The sequence below is a fragment of the Akebia trifoliata genome, chromosome 1 (assembly GCF_017979445.1).
Source record: "Akebia trifoliata isolate Shusen 1 chromosome 1, ASM1797944v1, whole genome shotgun sequence".
Lineage (NCBI taxonomy): Eukaryota > Viridiplantae > Streptophyta > Magnoliopsida > Ranunculales > Lardizabalaceae > Akebia > Akebia trifoliata.
The window spans coordinates 22,967,559-22,988,717 of NC_141375.1; the positions used below are offsets into that span (position 1 = coordinate 22,967,559).

The following is a 21,159-nucleotide window of genomic DNA, read 5'->3' on the forward strand; positions in this document are numbered from 1 at the left end:
AGATCATCTCAGACATGTGAGGTCTAGAAAAAGCTAAATGAAACATTTTGACACATCCAACATAACAAACATAAGTGTTTCAAAATGCTTGAAAATGGCTTCTTCTTCCTTTTGAAATCCTTTTCATCGGAATAGAGTCTCCAAAACTCGATCGGGATGTCAGAAATGCAATTTTTTGGGATGATAATGGTGAGTTTGAATGGTTAGCATAAATTTGACATTTCAATGGTGAGAAATGTCTAGAGTGGGGTTGAGATACTGATCAGAAAGAAAAGTTAGTGCCATGCGACGTTAAGTAATTTTCCCAACATTTTTACACATCAAACATAACAGTCACAAGAGTTTCAAATATATTTTTTGGGAAAATTACTTAATACATCTTGCAGGAAGAACTTCTTTCTAAATTCCCCTAATTTTCCTCAGTAACTTTTTGGTTTTAGTAAGCTCTTTTTTTTCTTTCTTATGGCCCCTAATCCCCTTTCAACCGGTAAGGTCAATGATTCAAGTTGTCGAGGTCGACAATTCAAATAATTGAGATTGGCCTCTGTTTAAATTGCAAACAACACCTTTTCCAATTGTCAAGATCAAAACATTGTAAATCAATAATCATGGCATTTGAATATGTGTCATTGACATCAACATTGACATTATTAAGATAAATCTTTTTACACTCGTGAATCTCGATGTTTCAACATGAATCATCTAGATCAACAATTTGATCTATGTTGATCTTGAAAATTTGATTTCGATGGTTTAAGTTTGTTGTTTTATCAAGGTGAGGGGGCATTAAGAAAGATAAATTTCACTAACTCAGGCCCCAAACTCTAGGTGCATTTAGAAACATGTCCCTACATTTTTCCCACTTTAACTTTAGATCATAGTTTAAGATCATCTATGTCGATTTGATCTTTCAGTTATGAACACATGCAACCCTACCAATGGGCCCGTAGGGAAACTAAATTTGTAATATAAATTAAATACATTGCTTGATCTTGACAACAATAACCCACTTGTTTGTAGCAATGTGAGTTTGCACATGGTGGGGTCAGATCTTTAGCTGGTTTGTCTTATTAATTGATAAATGCACATTAATCTGAGGTGAATGCTTGATTTTAAATTGATCAATTACGTAGTAGATTTTCTTGAGGTTAACTAGATTTATTCGGAATATTGATTTTACCGATTTGATTATAAGAATAGAAAATGTCGACTGTTTTTTTACTGAGCAGATTGCGAAGTGACAATAATTCTAATATGGGAAAAAATTTACAGGAATGAGGAGACTAGTGCATATCATATAAAACGTTAGAGTTGGTAAAGATTACACAATTTAAAAGATGGAAGGAAAAAATTTCTATTAAATGATGTGTTCATAGGGAGAGACATTTGTTTTACTCTGCCCACTCATTTACACAAAATAAAAATAATTTTTTTGTCAAATGATGAGAATTAAGAACAGGCCCTTCTAGAGATTGAAGAAATTAGTGGTTAGCCACCCGTCTTAAACTCTCAACAAAAATGGTGATCAAAAGAGAGAAAAATGACAGGTGCCTTCATGTTTTCTTGTTAACTTCTTTGTGTTGGGTTTGTTTGTTCTTCCACCCCTTTCAAAAGGCATTCAAACGAGAAGTAAGATCGATAAAGGTTCTTTCTTTGCATGGAATTGTAAGACCACCCGTTGGCTGATTGAACCCGAACTCTTCCTCAGCCCTACTTAATAAGTCTTGGAATGAAGGATGGTGCAAGTGTGATAAAGGAACGACGAATCGCTTCTTTTCGGTTTCTCCAACGTAAACTGCTAAGTGTCCTTTCGGGACGTTTGCTGTGTTTGTTTTGGTAAGAAGAGACTGTAGTTTGAGAATTTTCTTGGCATGAAGGGACATGGAAGGCAACCGGATGCCCATGACTATTCTTGCAGTTAAGAGAACAAAAACAAGAAAAAGATTTAAATGGGCTTTATAGAGGATGGAAAGAAATCTTTAGCACTTTGAAGGATGTGAGTGAAGACTTGGAGTTGGAAGGCAGGTCAAGTGTTTATGTATATATAGAGTCAGGAAATATTTTGTTGCCAATCCAATCAAAAGTAGTTGTAGATTGTCGTAAGAAGGCATTGTCAATTGGCTAAGCTTAGGGACCTACCTCATAAAGCATCACATGCCTCTGCTCATTTTGATGCTGCAGCAGAACCACTTGTGCATTTGAATTCATTATTCAAATAAACATTAGAGTTTCAAAACAGATGGCTACCTTATAACAACAAAAAAACAGGTGCATGTGATGGTGTTTGGTGTACAATTGAAATGAACATGAAGATGATATGAGCTTGGCCCTACTTCTAACTTTTGGAAAAAAGATGGAGGCAAATGCTTGAAAATTGGTAATTTGTACAAGTTATCATGGTTAAACAAGGAAATATTATACCCGGCTGGTTACGTGTTGTTTACTCAAACCGAAGGGTCGTCTTGAATTGGCCCTGTAAAAACATTAATGTCCCACACTCTCAATGTTCTTTGAAATTCTAATCTCTGTATCATCATTTGATTTTGAGAGTTTAGATACTTTGTCACTATTAGTTATTACAAAGAAAAGCAGCTGATACAGATTCAATCATTGTGTGTTTCATGACCAACCTTATATAGTCTTACAATTCCAATCGGCCCTTTCTCAAGTTGGAGACAAAAATATATTTCTACATTGGAGGTCATTGAGAACACAATCCTTATAAATGAAATGTGAAGCCCACAACATTTAGTGTAATGTATCTTGGACCTAGTTCAGAACACGAAGGTGATATAAATAAAAGGAAAAAATGGGACTTTGGCAGTGCCTAAGTCCATAGATGAGAGTGATTCATACCTGCCCAACCTACTAAACCAAGTTTCCCTCATGATTTATTTCCCCTGGATTCGATATAAACCAAATGAAGGTACTATTAGTGTTTAAGATATCCCTAGTGATCAATCATCATTGAAATTTAAGACATCTATCTTAACATGTGACATCCTCACTTACAACAACACGCACAGGAAAAAAAAATAGAACTATAAAGTTGATTCTAGGGCCCTATTTACAGAGACTTTTTAGTTGAAAAATGCATAAAATCCCCTTAATAAACATAATACGTTTATAATCCGTAATTATTGTTGTTTTTGGATGAATTGTGAATTTTCGGACTAATTATGGTTATTTACGTGTAATAGGTCAAAATTGCGAGATCAAAAGGATAAACCAGGACGAATGAAGAGGTGCATTGAAATCTAGGACCCAGGACAAAGTTGCAGAATAAGATTCAGGTCAATTGGGCTTACAAGCACTGCAGCACCATGAACCCCTTGGGCGGCACAATGATGTCGGCATGTTTTTTCTCGAGATTCATACATTAGTAAGGCGCCGTGATTCATATTGAAACGAATTAGGTATTTGTGTTTTTGTAAAACACGGAAGTAATCCAAATTCAAGATAAACCCTAATTTGACCTCTATAAATAAGTGGCCAGATAAGAAATAAAAAAATCAGAAAAAGTCAGGAGAAGAATACTCTTCCAACTCTCTCTCTTTTCACAATTTATAGTTTTTAGGTTAGTTTCTGTGGAAGCTTTGTAAATAGAAGGATTACTCTGCCAAGTGCAAGTCAAGATTAATAAAGATATTTTCTTTCTCTTCTCTAATCTCCTATTCTTTTATTTATGTTTTGTTTTTATTGTTCTTGATATGAGTTGTGGCTAAATCTCCGTTAGAGAGGTCAATGAAGCCCAAACAAGTTCTTCTTAGATAGTTATTTATTTTGATTGTACGTGAATTTTTATTATAATGCCAGGTTCTTAAGTAATAATCATTGAATAGAATAAGTAATCGCATAATTTTAATAGTTTAAACTTAGATAAGATCAAGTTAAACTATGCTTGATTAGATATTAAATATTATCATAGAATTTTGAGATTAATATTTGGATTAACAAATTTCATCTTCCGATCCAATAACATTAGTTTTGTTGATTTGATTGACATAATAAGAAATAAATAACTTGATAAGGTGAATTGTTCATTCGGATTCTCGATATGTCACGAGAACAAAGACGAAAAAAGCATTCAAACATAGCAAAAATTCACTATGGTGCCTATAGTACGTGACACGGTGAAACCTCGAGATATGTGAATAGTATTCTTCTTAGAAAATTTCTTCATTGATTCTTAATCGAATGAAATAATTAATTTGAAATATTTTGATTTCGGATTTGTTTGTTGTGTCCAGGATGAGGAGTTAACACGGAACATTGATTGAAGCTTTATTTGATCACTCGGATCAAATTCTTCAACCAAGATGCAGTATCACTCTTTTTCTTTTCTCTTATGTTCTTTTCAAGATTAGACTTATAGTAGGATTTTACTTTATTTATAAAAAAAATTCAACTTTTGAACTTATTTGAGAAGGCTCGGAGTGTAATAACTTTAAGGATGATAGTGGGACGTAACTATATTGGTCCTTTGAGTTCGTACACCGAGATTGGTGTCGGTGGCCCGAGTCGACTCAACTAGTTTGCCCCCCGTCTAGAACGGCAAGTAAGACCCGTTCAACCCACAAAACTCCTGCTACTAGGTTTCTATACCGCCTTTACTTGATTATTCCTACACACTTCAATTTACACTAAGCAAAAAAGGAGACCCTTACGAGGATGGCATCTTAAGATAAGAATCGGATTTCATCACCGATTTCTTGTCCTGTTAGGTTAATTGAATCCACATAGAAAGCAATAATTAATTTAAAATTGGATAGACTTGACTCTAGGTCCCATCGAGATCAATAGGCAAAGCTAGTCTAACTTGCATCAATTACACTTCTTGATTAAGGTCAGTGCCTAAGCATAATCCTATTCTGTTGTACCATGTTGTACGAGGGGAATAAATTACTTCTATTCTAGATGAGAAGATGATTTAAGAGTGTCTTTGCTCAACAATGTGTGCCACCACTCATTTGAGAATTGAACTGGTTGACTTTGATTTCAGATAACTGGGTTGGAGGCTTAAACTATCCTTTAAAACAGTTAGTTAGAAGCTGTCTAGAGTTAGGCACCCTACCTAGGTCTAGTCTTTTCTTTGTGTGTAATTTTTGGATTGTCTGTCTATGCATGTTTGATAGGCAAAAGTAGATATAAAAATTTAGATTTAGGGAGATCAAATAGAATTTATGTTATCATGGAATTTAGGAGAGAATCATGGATTGTGTGCATCTTGTGTGATAATCATGGTCATTCTCCCGAGTATTCTCCGAGTATGCCCATGATTCGTGCTACGCAGACCAATATGCGCCATTATCAAAATTCGCATTAGATTCCGACACCTAGTTAAGTTCATCTATTTTGATTTGAACCTTGAGTTATGCACATATGCAACCCTACCAATGGGCCCTTATGGAAACTAAATTTGTAATATAAATTAAATACATTACTTGATTTTGACAACAATGACCCACTTGTTTGTAGCAATGTGAGTTTGCACATGGTGGGGTCAGATCTTTAGCTTGCCTGTCTTATTAATTGATAAATAATGCACATTAATGTGAGGTGAATGCCTGATTTTAAATTGATCAAATTATGTAGTAGATTTTCTTGAGGTTAACTAGATTTATTTGGAAAATTTATTTTACCAAGTTGATTATAAGAATAGAAAATATTGACTGTTTTTTTTCTGAGCAGATTGCAAGGTGACAGTAATTCTAATATGGGAAAAAATTTACAGGAGTGAGGAGACTAGTGCATATCATATAAAATGTTAGAGTTGGTAAATATTACACAATTTAAAAGATGGAAGGAAAAAATTTCTATTAAATGATGTGTTCAAAGGGAGAGACATTTGGTTTACTCTACCCACTCATTTACACAAGATAAAACTTTTTTTTTCAAATGATGAGAATTAAGAACATCCTCTTCTAGAGATTGGAGATATCAGTGGTTAGCCACCCGTCTTAAACTCTCAACAAAAATGGTGATCAAAAGAGATAAAAAAGACGGGTGCTGTCATGTTTTCTTGGTAACTTCTTTGTTGTGGGTTTGTTTGTTCTTCCACCCCTTTCAAAAGGCATTCAAACGAGAAGTAAGATCAATGAAGGTTCTTTCTTTGCATGGAATTGTAAGACCACCCGTTGGATGATTGAACCCGAACTCTTCCTCAGCCCTACTTAATAAGTCTTGGAATGAAGGATGGTTCAAGTGTGACAAAGGAACGACGAATCGCTTCTTTTCGGTTTCTCCAACATAAACTGCTAAGTGTCCTTTCGGGACGTTTGCTGTGCTTGTTTTGGTAAGAAGAGACTGTAGTTTGAGAATCTTCTTGGCATGAAGGGACATGGAAGGCAACCGGATGCCCATGACTATTCTTGCAGTTAAGAGAACAAAAACAAGAAAGAGATTTAAATGGACTTTATAGAGGATGGAAAGAAAGCTTTAGCACTTTGAAGGATGTAAGTGAAGACTTGGAGTTGGAAGGCAGGTCTAGTGTTTATGTATATATAGAGTTACGAAATGTTATGTTGCCAATCCAATCAAAAGTAGTTGTAGGTTGTGGTGAGGCATTGTCAATTGGCTAAGCTTAGGGACCTACCTCATAAATCATCACATGCCTTTGCTCATTTTGATGCTGCAGCAGAACCACTTTTGCATTTGAATTCATTATTCAAATAAACAGAAGAGTTTCAAAACAGATGGCTACCTTATAACAACAAAAAACAGGTGCATGTGATGGTGTTTGGTGTACAATTGAAATGAACATGAAGATGGTATGAGCTTGGCCCTACTTCTAACTTTTGGAAAAAATATGGAGACAGAATAATAAATGCTTGAAAATTGGTAATTTGTACAAGTTATTATGGTTAAACAAGGAAATATTATACCCAGCTGGTTGCGTGTAGTTTAGTCAAACCGAAGGGTCGTCTTGGATTGGCTCTGTAAAAACATTAATGCCCCACACTCTCAATGTTCTCAGAAATTCTAGTCTCTTTATCTTCATTTGATTTTGAGAGTTTAGATACTTTGTCACTAATAGTTATTACAAAGAAAAGCAGTTGATATAGGTTCAATCATTTTGTGTTTCATGACCAACCATATATAGTCTTACAATTCCAATCGGCCATTTCTCAAGTTGGAAACAAAAATATATTTCTACATTGCAGGTCATCAAGAAGACAATCCTTATAAATAAAATGTGAAACCCACAAGATTTAGTGTAATGTATCTTGGACCTAGTTCAGAACACGAAGGCGATATAAATAAAAGGAAAAAAATGGACTTTGGCAGTGCCTAAGTCCATATATGAGTTGAGAGTGATTCGGATCTGCCCAACCTACTAAACCAAGTTTCCCTCATGATTTATTTCACTCACTTACATATCTACTCAAAATATTGTAATGCCAAATTTTCCCCTGGATTCGATATAAACCAAATGAAGATACTATTAGTGTTTAAGATATCCCTAGTGATCAATCATCATTGAAATTTAGCACTTTGGAGGATTTGAGTGAAGACTTGGAGTGGGAAAACAGATCCAGTGAATGTATATATAGGGTGAGGATATGTTTTATTGCCAATCCATTCAGAAGGATTAATACGTGGTGAGGTGGCATTTACAATTGGCTAAGCTTAGGGACCTACCTCATAAAGTATCACATGGCTTTGCTCATTTTGTGTTCTTGTCCATCTATCAATTGATGTTGCAGCAGCACCACTAATGCATTTGAATCCATTATTAAAATTTACAATAGAGCTTCAAAACAGATACATTTGATAGGTCTTGAAAAACACAATAAGTGTGGGGGAAATTCTGGAATAGGACACGTGGCATGAGTTTGAGCTCGGAAGTATCTCCAAATCTCGGATTGACGGAAAGTAAGCCGACAGATTGAGGTCCTCGGGTGCAAGTAAATGATTGAGCTCGGACCTTAGCCACCGGTAGGTAAAATAGGTCGGTTGGAGGCAGCATAGGTCGGTTGTACGAATCTGACATGTGCGACAGTGGACTGACAGCATTCACAGCTCACGTCATCACAGAGGTGGCAGGGCAGTTGCAACAACTCCTGCAGCTGACATGTCAGGGAGTGAGCCAACTGCCCAAGGTCACTTCGAAGGATGGCACAGAAACCGAACCAGATAAACGCCTATATAAGGAAGAAAACTATGGGTAAAAGAGGTTCGAATTCTTCTTCTCTTAAAAACTACACTGATCAATTTGTCTAACTTGATCGTCGGAGTGGGCTGATTTGCAGGTCCGCCCGAGCTTAGAGAGAAGGAAAGTGTAGAGCAATTTCGTGCATCTACAATTTGGCGCCGTCTGTGGAAAACTTACAGGGAGAAAAACGACCAAGATGGGAAGGGCTAGAGGCGAAAATCGTGGAGAGCCATCCAACCCGCTACCAGCCTACTCGCCTCCAAACGCGCAAGACCCAATGCTTGCAATGTACAATTTACTCACGGAGATGAGAGAGGAAATGCGCAGGGGGTTGGAAAAACAAAATAATGAAAATAGGAGATGAGGGGGACATTTATAGACGAGAAGGGCCTCGAGATATGCATTTGGGATCAACGGACAGGGTTTCTCAGGTCAATAATGAGGTATTAAACGTTGGGAAACCCAATATGACCATTCGCCCCTTTACACGCGAATCGAGCCATTCCCCTGGTGCCACGTGTACTCTGTGCAATAATTGCGCCGTTCAAACCAACAGACAGGACGCGCACTACGATAACAGCCCAACCGACCGCCGCCCTCGAAAAACGAAAAGGCTAAGATACGATTCGCCATAAAGAAATCATTAATCCTAGCTGAGATCCAATGGGAGGTTGCCACGTGTTAGCTCACTAATCTCTTATTAATATTCTCGAGCACCCGAGCAATTCGCTCGAATCCTCGAGAGGGGGTATTGTGGGGGAAATTCTGGAATAGGACACATGGCATGAGTTTGAGCTCGGAAGTATCTCCAAATCTTGGATTGACGGAAAGTAAGCCCGACAGATTGAGGTCCTCGGGTGCAAGTAAATGATTGAGCTCGGACCTTAGCCACCGGTAGGTAAAATAGGTCGGTTGGAGGCAGCATAGGTCGGTTGTACGGATCTGACATGTGCGACAGTCGACTGACAGCATTCACAGCTCACGTCATCACAGAGGTGGCAGGGCAGTTGCAACAACTCCTGCAGCTGACATGTCAGGGAGTGAGCCAACTGCCCAAAGTCACTTCGAAGGATGGCATAGAAACCGAACCAGATAAACGCCTATATAAGGAAGAAAACTATGGGTAAAAGAGGTTCGAATTCTTCTTCTCTTAAAAACTACACTGATCAATTTGTCTAACTTGATCGTCGAAGTGGGCTGATTTGCAGGTCCGCCCGAGCTTAGAGAAAAGGAAAGTGTAGAGCAATTTCGTGCATCTAAAATAAGTAAGGTAAAAAATAGTACAACAATTTAAGTGTTTAACAAGACTACTGACAAAAAGAACATTAGTAGAAAAATGAGGAACATGTAGGACGTGAGACAGAGAGAGAAAAGAAGAGATAGGGATGGTTCCTATCCCTGAGTATATGACTCATTGAGTAGGAGTAGATGTAGTAGTGACTGCATAAGCTGAAGAATCATGGATACCTAAAGAAACATACGAGGAGGGGTAAGCTGTATAAGAGGGTGTAGCAATAGCAGTACGGTTGGATGGAAGCTAAAATCTCAACACAAAGTAATGCAGTGGTACGCATAATCTCAACCATTTGTACTTTCATCGAGCTCAAAGCATCAATAGTAGACTTGGGTTGGGAAGCATCAACAACCGTGGAATCACTAGTTGCAACAGCATCATCAGAACAAAAACGGTAGCCCTCTAGGTAATTGTGGGGACGATAACATTGAGCTGATAAATTTAGGGGTCAAGCACAAAACCAATTGGCAATGAATGGAAAGGCCCAACAACTTATAAGGATAGAGACAAGGCAATGAGTGTTCGATGTGGGACTAAACTCAACACGCCCTGCATGTCTGGACCAGACTAGGCCAAAACATGTGGAGATGTGAATTAGGTGACGTGGAGGAGAGAAAGGCCCACTCTGATACCATGATAAATTTTGGGGTCCAACTCAAAACCAATTGCTAAAGAGTGGAGAGACCTAGAAGCTTATAAGGATAGAGACAAGGCAATGAGCCAATGAGTGTCCGATGTGGGACTAAACTCAACAAAATATATATATATATATAATAATAGCAATATGGTTTCTCCAATCAAAAGGTTACCAATTCCAAACTTAATTAGAATGTTACTTTGGTAGATATATTACCGAAAAGATAGGTAAATACATTTTCTATGATTCCAATAGACAATATATTATAGATGGTAGATAGATATTTAGTATCATTTTAGTTAGAGTCTGCCTAACCCGAGTTTCTTTCCAAAAAGAACAAAAAAAATATCATTGTTTTGTAACCAGGTGAGAAAATCATCTCAAAAATGTGAGGTCTAGAAGTTAAATGAAACATTTTGACACATCCAACACAACAAACACAAGTGTTTCAAATGCTTGAAAATGACTTCTTCTTCCTTCTCAAATCATTTTCATCGGAATAGAGTCTCCAAAACTCGATCGGGATGTCGGAAATGCAATTTTTTTGGATGAAAATGGTGAGTTTGAATGGTTAGGGTAATTTCAACATTTCAATCGTGAGAAATTTCTAGAGTGGGGTTGAGATACTGATCGGAAAGAAAAGTTAAGCCAGGAATGTCAAGTAATTTTCCCAACATTTTGACACATCAAACATAACAATCACAAGTGTTTCAACTATATTTTTGGGAAAATTACTTAATACATCTTGCGGGAAGAACTTCTTTCTAAATTCCCCTAATTTTCCACAGTAACTTTTTGGTTTTATTATGCTCTTTTTTTCTTTCTTATGGCCCCTGATCCCCTTTCAACTGGTAAGATCAATGATTCAAGTTGTCGAGATTGACAATTCAAATCATTGAGATTGACCTCTGTTTAAATTGCTGACAACACCTTTTCCAATTGTCAAGATCAAAAGATTGTAAATCAATAATCTTGACATTTGAATATGAGTCATTGAGATCAACATTCACTTTGTTAAGATCAATCTTTTTACACTCGGGAATCTCGTTGTTTCAACATGAATCATCGAGATCAGCAATTTGATCTATGTTGATCTTGAAAATTTGAATCTAAATGACTTAAGTTTGCTATTTTATCAAGATGAGGGGACATTAAGAAAGATAGATTTTACTAACTCAGGCCCCAAACTCCAGGTGAATTGAGAAACATGTCGTAGATTTTTCCCACTTTAACTTTAGATAATAGTTTAAGTTCATCATTTTGATTTGATCTTTGAGTTATGCACATATGCAACCCTACCAATGGGCCCTTATGGAAACTAAATTTGTTACATAAATTAAATACATTGCTTGATTTTGACAACAATGACCCACTTGTTTGTAGCAATGCGAGTTTGCACATGGTGGGGTCAGATCTTTAGCTGGTCTGTCTTATTAATTGATAAATGCATATTGATCTGAGGTGAATGCTTGATTTTTAATTCATCAAATTACGTAGTAGATTTTCTTTAGGTTAACTAGATTTAGTCGGAAATTCGATTTTACCGAGTTGATTATAAGAACAGAAAATGTCAACTGTTTTTTTACTGAGCAGATTGCAAAGTGACAATTATTATAAAATGGAAAAAAATTTTACAGGAGTGAGGAGACTAGTGCAGATCATATAAAATGTTAGAGTTGGTAAAGATTACACAATTTAAAAGATGGAAGGAAAAAATTTCTATTAATGATGTATTCAAAGGGAGAGATTTGTTTTACTCTGCCCACTCATTTACACAAAATAAAACAATTTCTTTTTCAAATGATGAGAATTAAGAACATTCCCTTCGAGAGATTGAAGATATTAGTGGTTAGCCACCCCTGTCTTAAACTCTCAACAAAAATGGTGATCAAAAGAGATCAAAAAGACGGGTGCCTTCATGTTTTCTTGGTAACTTCTTTGCTGTGGGTTTTTTTGTTCTTCCACCCCCTTCAAAAGGCATTCAAACGAGAAGTGAGATCAATGAAGGTTCTTTCTTTGCATGGAATTGAAAGGCCACCCGTTGGATGATTGAACCCGAACTCTTCCTCAGCCCTACTTAATAAGTCTTGGAATGAAGGATGGTTCAAGTGTGATAAAGGAACGACGAATCGCTTCTTTACAGTTTCTCCGACGTAAACTGCTAAGTGTCCTTTTGGGACGTTTGCTGTGTTTGTTTTGGTAAGAAGAGACTGTAGTTTGAGAATCTTCTTGGCATGAAGGGACATGGAAGGCAACCGGATGCCCATGACTATTCTTGTAATTAAGAGAACGAAAACAAGAAAGAGATTTAAATGGGCTTTATAGAGGATGGAAAGAAAGCTTTAGCACTTTGAAGGATGTGAGTGAAGACTTGGAGTTGGAAGGCAAGTTTAGTGTTTATGTATATATAGAGTTAGGAAATATTATGTTGCCAATCCAATCAAAAGTAGTTGTAGGTTGTGGTAAGGAGGCATTGTCAATTGGCTCAGCTTAGGGACCTACCTCATAAAGCGTCACATGCCTTTGCTCATTTTGATGCTGCAGCAGAACCACTTTTGCATTTGAATTCTTTATGCAAATAAACATTAGAGTTTCAAACTGATGGCTACATTATAAAAACAAAAAACAGGTGCATGTGATGGTGTTTGGTGTATAATTGAAATGAACATGAGCTTGGTCCTACTTATAACTTTTGTAAAAAAGATGGAGACAGAATATTAAATGCTTGAAAATTGGTAATTTGTACAAGTTATTGTGGTTAAACAAGGAAATATGTGACCCAGCTGGTTACGTGTAGTTTACTCAAACCGAAGGGTTGTCTTGGATTGGCCCTGTAAAAACATTAATGTCCCACACTCTCAATGTTCTCAGAAATTCTAATCTCTATATCATCATTTGATTTTGAGAGTCTAGATACTTTGTCACTAATAGTTATTACAAAGAAAAGCAGTTGATAAAGGTTCAATCATTGTGTGTTTCATGACCAACCAAATATAGTCTTACAATTCCAATCGGCCATTTCTCAAGTTGGAGACAAAAATATATTTCTACATTGGAGGTCATTGAGATCACAATCCTTATAAATAAAATCTGAAACCCACAACATTTAGTGTAATGTATCTTGGAACTAGTTCAGAACACGATGGCGATATAAATAAAAGGAAAAAAAGGGACTTTGGCAGTGCCTAAGTCCATAGATGAGTTGAGAGTGATTCAGACCTGCCCAACCTACTAAACCAAGTTTCCCTCATGATTTATTTCACTCACTTGTAACCCACAAATGAGTCACAATTATATATCTACTCAAAATATTGTAATGCCAAATTTTCCCCTGGATTCGATATAAACCAAATGTGTGTACTATTAGTGTTTAAGATATCCCTAGTGATCAATCATCATTGAGATTGAAGACATCTATCTCAACATGTGACATCCTCACTTGCAGCAACACGAACGGAAAAAAAAGAACTACATTTAGTGTCCTAAATTCACATTATCTCATGGATGCAAAGTCCTTTAGAAACTTGTGCATTACAGTTATAAGGGGCTGTAGCAATGTGAGAAAAACCATGGTGGTTGAGATATGTTGCTAGGAAAGGATGGTGTGGCGGACAAGGGATGAACAAAGGTGGCTGCCATTGTCATCGGCATCGGTCTGACTGCAAACCAACCAAGTGGCCTATGTAGGGCCCCACTATCCCTGAATCTACTTGACCATTAAAGTGTGAGAGACTAAGAAAATTAGTTAAACAGGAAATAAAAACAAAAACAAAAACAAAAAAAAAGACCATGAATATCACCATGTTTTTTTGCGCAGCCAGAAGAATAAGCCTCTGGTGCCACTTGACATGTCTTTAATTTGAAGGTCCAGTTAGTTGTGTTCAAAACAACAAGGCCAATAACTATCTAAAATTTCAAGTAGGCAATGTATTGGTATTAGGTGGTACTCTCAGGGTGGTGGGGCATACCATCATTTCAATTTTAAACCATTGGAAATGAGTTGGGAAACAAAACCATGTGATCCTTAATAAAATATGTCTCTTAATAAACCCATTTGTAATTCCTCTGCACCACTCATTTCCAAATGAGAGGATTAGCCTGACAGATATTTCTTCTCTCCATTTCTATATAAACACATTCTGAGATTTCTACCACAGATCAACTTGTTAGTGCTCTCACCTTTATTTATAAATCCCAGAAAGAGTTCTTGAGATACCTTACTTTCCAGCCAAGGATAACATTTCAAAGAAAACATGGGTATCCGTTTGCCTTGTTAAAAGTCAACACCAGCCCAATTGGAAAAAGCCAAAACTTATTAGACAAGCCCAATTTCTAGAATCTTCATAAAGAAAACTTTAGATATTTTTAGAGCCCAATTTCTAGAATCTTCTTAGAGAAAACTCTAGATGTTTGTTTAGATAAAAGAAAAGTAGAAAATTCTAGAATAGTAGATATTTTGGTGGAAAGATCTAGATGACAAATTGTAACCACTAGAATAAAAATGTGTTGGCACAATCCTAACCATTGGTTAAGGAGGTGCTTCTAGTATAAATAGGGGTGAGTTCTCTCATTTTGTATCAAGTAGTAAGAAAACACGTTGTGAGAAATAAGTTGTGAGTAAGAGGTCTTGAGAGGTTGTAAAAAGTGTGAGTGTTTGTAAAAGTGTGTTTTTTTTCTTAATAGAGTGTTATTTTCTTCTTCAACTTGTGGGTTATATTTTTATTGAGGGTATAGTACAAGTAATTTGTTTACTTGTTTATATCTAATATTTGTGCATTTAGAGTCAAGTACTCTAGATTTTCCTCAACATGCCTGCCATAGCAAATGCTAAGCAAATTCTGCGACGGGCTCTTCTAACAGGAATAGAAGTCCAAAAGGCCACTTCACAGTTTATATTGGAGAGACACAGAAGAAGCGTTTCATGGTTCCTATATCATACTTGAACCATCCTTCCTTCCTAGATTTACTAAGCAAGGCTGAAGAAGAGTTTGGGTTTGATCATCCAATGGGTGGTCTCACAATCCCTTTCAAAGAAGACTCATTCATCGAACTCACTTCTTGTTTGAGTTGTTCTTCATAGAGGAGCAAAGATCGTTGCCTAAGTGCTTGCTAACAAAATCTGACTACCCAAGCTAGAGTAGATGACAATGGGGACCAAATTAAGTCAATCTCTCCAATTTTGTAGAGTGGGGAGTGACCAATCAGATGTATATATTTATCCTATATGGAGTTGAGTGAATGTGTTTCCCCTACTTTAGATTCAAATCTAATTCTCTTTTTGTTTCCTTGTATTCTTCAATGGAATTTTCATTTTTATTTTTTTGGGTGTCATGTGATTGGGGGATTAAAATGATCATTTACTAGATTGAGATTAGACAGTGAAGTCTTAGAAAGTTACTTTTACAATATGGTTGTAGATTTAGATTTCAAACGCTTCATACCCTACAAAGTCCTTGAGAAAACATTAGCATCTATTGACAGATAATCCTCATGTTTGAACACCTAATAATTGTCCTTGTGCAAGCTGTTTTGGTAAATGAACCATTATTTTGTGTATCTAACTGAACTGTAACATCAAATGTTTGAATCCTTAGTTTGGTTGAGTATTCTAATTTATTAATTTAAATATGTAACGATACTCAATGTTGATAGAGGAAGCTCATGCTCATCTAAAACAAAGATTCTAAGGTAGTGGAATTTTAGAGGAAACTGGTGCTAATCAAATAAAGCACTAGAGCCGGTCAAGATTATACAATTTGAAAGATGGAAGGAAAGAAACACAAGGGGTGAGAACAATCCTCTACTCATGGAGTTTTTTTTATTTTATGGAGATCAAAAGAGAGAAAGTCAGGGGTGACTTTATTATATACATAATTTTGAAGATTAAGGCGTAACTTTTGACCTGACTGTCCATTTTGCGATTATTATATATACAATTCGGGTATTTTGTGAAGATCTATCCATTGGCGAACAGCCTGGTGCTTTGCTTTCTGATTTTAAAGTGTTGAATTCATCACTCGTTAGATCTTCATGAATACTTGAAATGTATATATAATAATAATGAAATGGACACTCAGATTAAAACTTATGCACCTACCAATTCCAACTCTAACTCCAATTTTAATCAAAGCTAAATTTTTTTATCCAAGTATTCATTTTTCTACAATTATATACTCATTTGGGTATTTCAGGAGGATATATTCATTGGGAAAGCAGCTTAACACTTGCTGATTTTTAAAGTGCCGAACAAAAGTATATATAAATTTGTAATATAAATTAAATACATTGCTTGATTTTGACAACAATGACCCACTTGTTTGTAGCAATGTGAGTTTGCACATGGTGGGATCAGATCTTTAGCTGGTCTGTCTTATTAATTGATAAATGCACATTAATCTGAGGTGAATGCTTGATTTTAAATTGATCAAATTACGTAGTAATTTTCTTGAGGTTAACTAGATTTATTTGGAATATTGATTTTACCGAGTTGATTATAAGAATAGAAAATATTGACTGTTTTTTTACTGAGCAGATTGCAAAGTGACAATAATTCTAATATGGGGAAAAATTTACAGGAATGAGGAGACTAGTGCATACATATCATATAAAACGTTAGAGTTGGTAAAGATTACACAATTTAAAAGATTGAAGGAAAAAATTTCTATTAAATGATGTGTTCATAGGGAGAGACATTTGTTTTACTCTGCCCACTCATTTACACAAAATAAAAATGATTTTTTTGTCAAATGATGAGAATTAAGAACATCCCGTTCTAGAGATTGAAGATATTAGTGGTTAGCCACCCCTGTCTTAAAACTCTCAACAAAAATGGTGATCAAAAGAGAGAAAAATGACGGGTGCCTTCATGTTTTCTTGTTAACTTCTTTGTGGTGGGTTTGTTTGTTCTTCCACCCCTTTCAAAAGGCATTCAAACGAGAAGTAAGATCGATGAAGGTTCTTTCTTTGCATGGAATTGTAAGACCACCCGTTGGGTGATTGAACCCGAACTCTTCCTCAGCCCTACTTAATAAGTCTTGGAATGAAGGATGGTTCAAGTGTGATAAAGGAACAACAAATCGCTTCTTTTCGGTTTCTCCGACGTAAACTGCTAAGTGTCCTTTTGGGACGTTTGCTGTGTTTGTTTTGGTAAGAAGAGACTGTAGTTTGAGAATCTTCTTGGCATGAAGGGACATGGAAGGCAACCGGATGCCCATGACTATTCTTGTAGTTAAGAGAACGGAAACAAGAAAAAGATTTAAATGGGCTTTATAGAGGATGGAAAGAAAGCTTTAGCACTTTGAAGGATGTGAGTGAAGACTTGGAGTTGGAAGGCAGGTCTAGTGTTTATGTATATATAGAGTTAGGAAATATTTTGTTGCCAATCCAATCAAAAGTAGTTGAAGGTTGTCGTAAGAAGGCATTGTCAATTTGCTAAGCTTAGGGACCTACCTCATAAAGCATCACATGCCTTTGCTCATTTTGATGCTGCAGCAGAGCCACTTGTGCATTTGAGGTCATTATTCAAATATACATTAGAGTTTCAAAACAGATGGCTACCTTACAACAACAAAAAACGGGTGCATGTGATGGTGTTTGGTGTACAATTGAAATGAACATGAAGATGATATGAGCTTGGCCCTACTTCTAACTTTTTGAAAAATGATGGAGACAGAATAATAAATGCTGAAAATTGGTAATTTGTACAAGTTATCATGGTTAAATAAGGAAATATCATACCCGGCTGGTTACATGTAGTTTAGTCAAACCGAAGGGTCGTCTTGGATTGGCCCTGTAAAAACATTAATGTCCCACACTCTTAATGTTCTCAGAAATTCTAATCTCTATATCATCATTTGATTTTGAGAGTCTAGATACTTTGTCACTAGTAGTTATTACAAAGAAAAGCAGTTGATACAGGTTCAATCATTGTGTGTTTCATGACCAACCATATATAGTCTTACAATTCGAATCAGCCATTTCTCAAGTTGGAGACAAAAATATATTTCTACATTGCAGGTCATTGAGAACACAATCCTTATAAATAAAATGTGAAACCCACAAGTGTAAGGTATCTTGGAACCCTAGTTCAGAACACAAAAGCAATATAAATAAAAGGAAAAATGGACTTTGGCAGTGCCTAAGTCCATAGATGAGATGAGAGTGATGCAGACCTTCCCAACCTACTAAACCAAGTTTCCCTCATGATTTATTTCACTCACTTGTAACCCACAAATGAGTCACAATTATATATCTACTCAAAATGTTGTAATGCTAAATTTTCCCCTGTATTCGATATAAACAAAATGTGGCTACTATTAATGTTTAAGATATCCCTAGTGATCAATCATCATTGAGATTTAAAACATCTATCTCAACTAGTGACATCCTCACTTGCAGCAACACATAAGGAAAAAAAAAGAACTGCATTTAGTGTCCTAAATTCACATTATCTCATGGATGCAAAGTCCTTTAGAAACTTGTGCATTACAGTTATAAGGGGCTGTAGCAATGTGAGAAAAACCATGGTGGTTGAGATATGTTGCTAGGAAAGGATGGTGTGGCGGACAAGGGATGAACAAAGGTGGTTACCATTGTCATTGGCATCGGTCTTACTGCAAACCAACCAAGTGGCCTATGTAGGGCCCCACTATCCCTGAATCTACTTGACCATTAAAGTGTGAGAGACTAAGAAAATTAGTTAAACAGGAAAAAAAAAAAGGGCCATGAATATCACCATGTTTTTTTTGCACCCAGAAGAAAGAGCCTCTGGTGCCACTTGACATGTCTTTAATTCGAAGGGCCAGTTGTGTTCAAAACAACAAGGACAATAACTATCTAAAATTTCAAGTAGGCAATGTATTGGTATTAGGTAGTACTCTCAGGGTGGTGGGGCATACCATCATTTCAATTTTAAACCATTGGAAATGAGTTGGGAAACAAAACCATGTGATCCTTAATAAAATATGTCTCTTAATAAACCCATTTGTAATTCCTCTTCACCACTCATTTCCAAATGAGAGGATTAGCTCTACAGATATTTCTTCTCTCCATTTCTATATAAACACATACTGAGATTTCTACCACAGATCAACTTGTTAGTACTCTCACCTTTATTTATAAATCCCAAAAAGAGTTCTTGAGATACCGTACTTTCCAGCCAAGGATAACATTTCAAAGAAAGCATGGGTATCCGTTTGCCTGTGATAGTAAATGCTAAGCGAATTCTGCAACGGGCTCTTCTAACAGGAACAGAAGTCCCAAAAGGCCACTTCACAGTTTATGTTGGAGAGACACAGAAGAAGCGTTTCGTGGTTCCTATATCATACTTGAACCATCCTTCCTTCCTAGATTTACTAAGCAAGGCTGAAGAAGAGTTTGGGTTTGATCATCCAATGGGTGGTCTCACAATCCCTTGCAAAGAAGACTCATTCATCGGCCTCACTTCTCATTTGAGTTGCTCTTCATAGAGGAGCAAAGAACGTTGCTTAAGGGCATGCTAACAAAATCTGACCACCCAAGCTAGAGTAGAAGGCAATGGGAACTAAATTAAGTCAATCTCTCCAATTTTGTAGAGTGGGGAGTGACCAATCAGATGTATGTATTTATCCTATATGGAGTTGAGTGAATGTATTTCCCCTCCTTTAGATTCAAATCTAATTCTCTTTTTATTTCCTTGTATTCTTCAATGGAATTTTCATTTTTATTTTTTTGGGTGTGGTGTGATTGGGGGATTAAAGTGCCCATTACTAGATTTATGGGATTAAGGTAAAATAGCTGATCGAATATTGATTAATACACGATTGATCAAAAACTACTTGAAAACCTTTCTTCTGCTCAAATGAAATGTTGCACATGTAGCTGGATATTTGAAATCTCTTGCTTTAGTTTGTGTAGATTGGGATTAGACAGTGAAGTCTTAGATAGTTTACTTTTACAATTTGGTTGTAGATTTAGATTTCAAACACTTCATACCCTACAAAGTCCTTGAGAAAACATTAGCCTCTAGTGACAGATAATCCACATGTTTGAACACCTAATAACTGTCCTTGTGCAAGCTGTTTTGGTAAATGAACCATTATTTTGTGTATCTAACTGAACTGTAACATCAAATGTTTGAATCCTTAGTTTGGTTGAGTATTCTAATTTATAAATTTGAACATGTAACGATACTCAGAGTTTTTAAAGGAAGCTCATGCTCATCTAAAACAAAAGGTTCTTAGGTAGTGGAATTTTAGAGGAAACTTGTGTTAAAGCACTAGAGCCGGTCAAGATTATACAGTTTGAAAGATGGAAGGAAAGAAACGCAAGGGATGAGAACAATCCTCTACTCATGGAATTTTTTATTTATTTAATGGTGATCGAAAGAGATAAAGTCAGGGGTGACTTTATTATATTCATAATTTTGAAGATTTAGGCTTAAGTTTTGACCTAAATGTCCAATTTGCGATTATTATATATACAATTCGGGTATTTTGTGAAGATCTATCCATTGGCAAACAGCCCGGTGCTTTGATTTCTGATTTTAAAGCAATGAATTCATCACTCGTTAGATCCTCATGAATAGTTCAATTGTATATATAATAATAGTGAAATGGACACTCGGATTAAAACTTATGCTCTGACCAATTCCAACTCCAACTCCAATCTTAATCAAAGCTAAAAAAATGTATCCGAGTATTCATTTTTCTACAATTCTATACTCATTTGGGTATTTCAGGAGGATGTATTCATTGGGAAAGCAGCTTAACGCTTGCTGATTTTGAAGCGCCGAACAAAAGTATATATAAGATTTCATAGAGAAATGTATATATAATAATAGTGAAATGGTTTCTCAAATCAAAAGTAATGTTCCGAACCAATTCCAGTAAATATAGTATAGATATGCTAGGTAAATACATTTTCTAAGATTTCATTTAGTATTTGTTGCTAGGTGTGAAGATCATCTCACATCCAACATTACAAGCACAAGTGTTTCAATTATATTTTTGGGAAAATCACTTAATGCATCTTGCTAGGATGATCGTCTTTCTAAATTCCCCTAATTTTCCCTAGTAACTTGATGGTTCATTTATT

At 36.1% G+C, this 21,159-nt stretch overlaps 5 pseudogenes; 1 reads left to right on the forward strand and 4 right to left on the reverse strand.

Moving 5' to 3' along the window:
- Positions 1-1,607: 1,607 nt before the first annotated feature.
- LOC147411022 (auxin-responsive protein SAUR21 pseudogene) lies at positions 1,608-1,904 on the reverse strand (annotated as a pseudogene).
- Positions 1,905-5,800: 3,896 nt separating this feature from the next.
- Positions 5,801-6,493, reverse strand: LOC147411023 (auxin-responsive protein SAUR21 pseudogene; annotated as a pseudogene).
- Positions 6,494-11,780: 5,287 nt separating this feature from the next.
- Positions 11,781-12,487, reverse strand: LOC147411024 (auxin-responsive protein SAUR21 pseudogene; annotated as a pseudogene).
- A 4,143-nt stretch (positions 12,488-16,630) lies between these two features.
- Positions 16,631-17,425, reverse strand: LOC147411025 (auxin-responsive protein SAUR21 pseudogene; annotated as a pseudogene).
- Positions 17,426-19,161: 1,736 nt separating this feature from the next.
- LOC147411026 (auxin-responsive protein SAUR24 pseudogene) lies at positions 19,162-19,931 on the forward strand (annotated as a pseudogene).
- Positions 19,932-21,159: the final 1,228 nt, after the last annotated feature.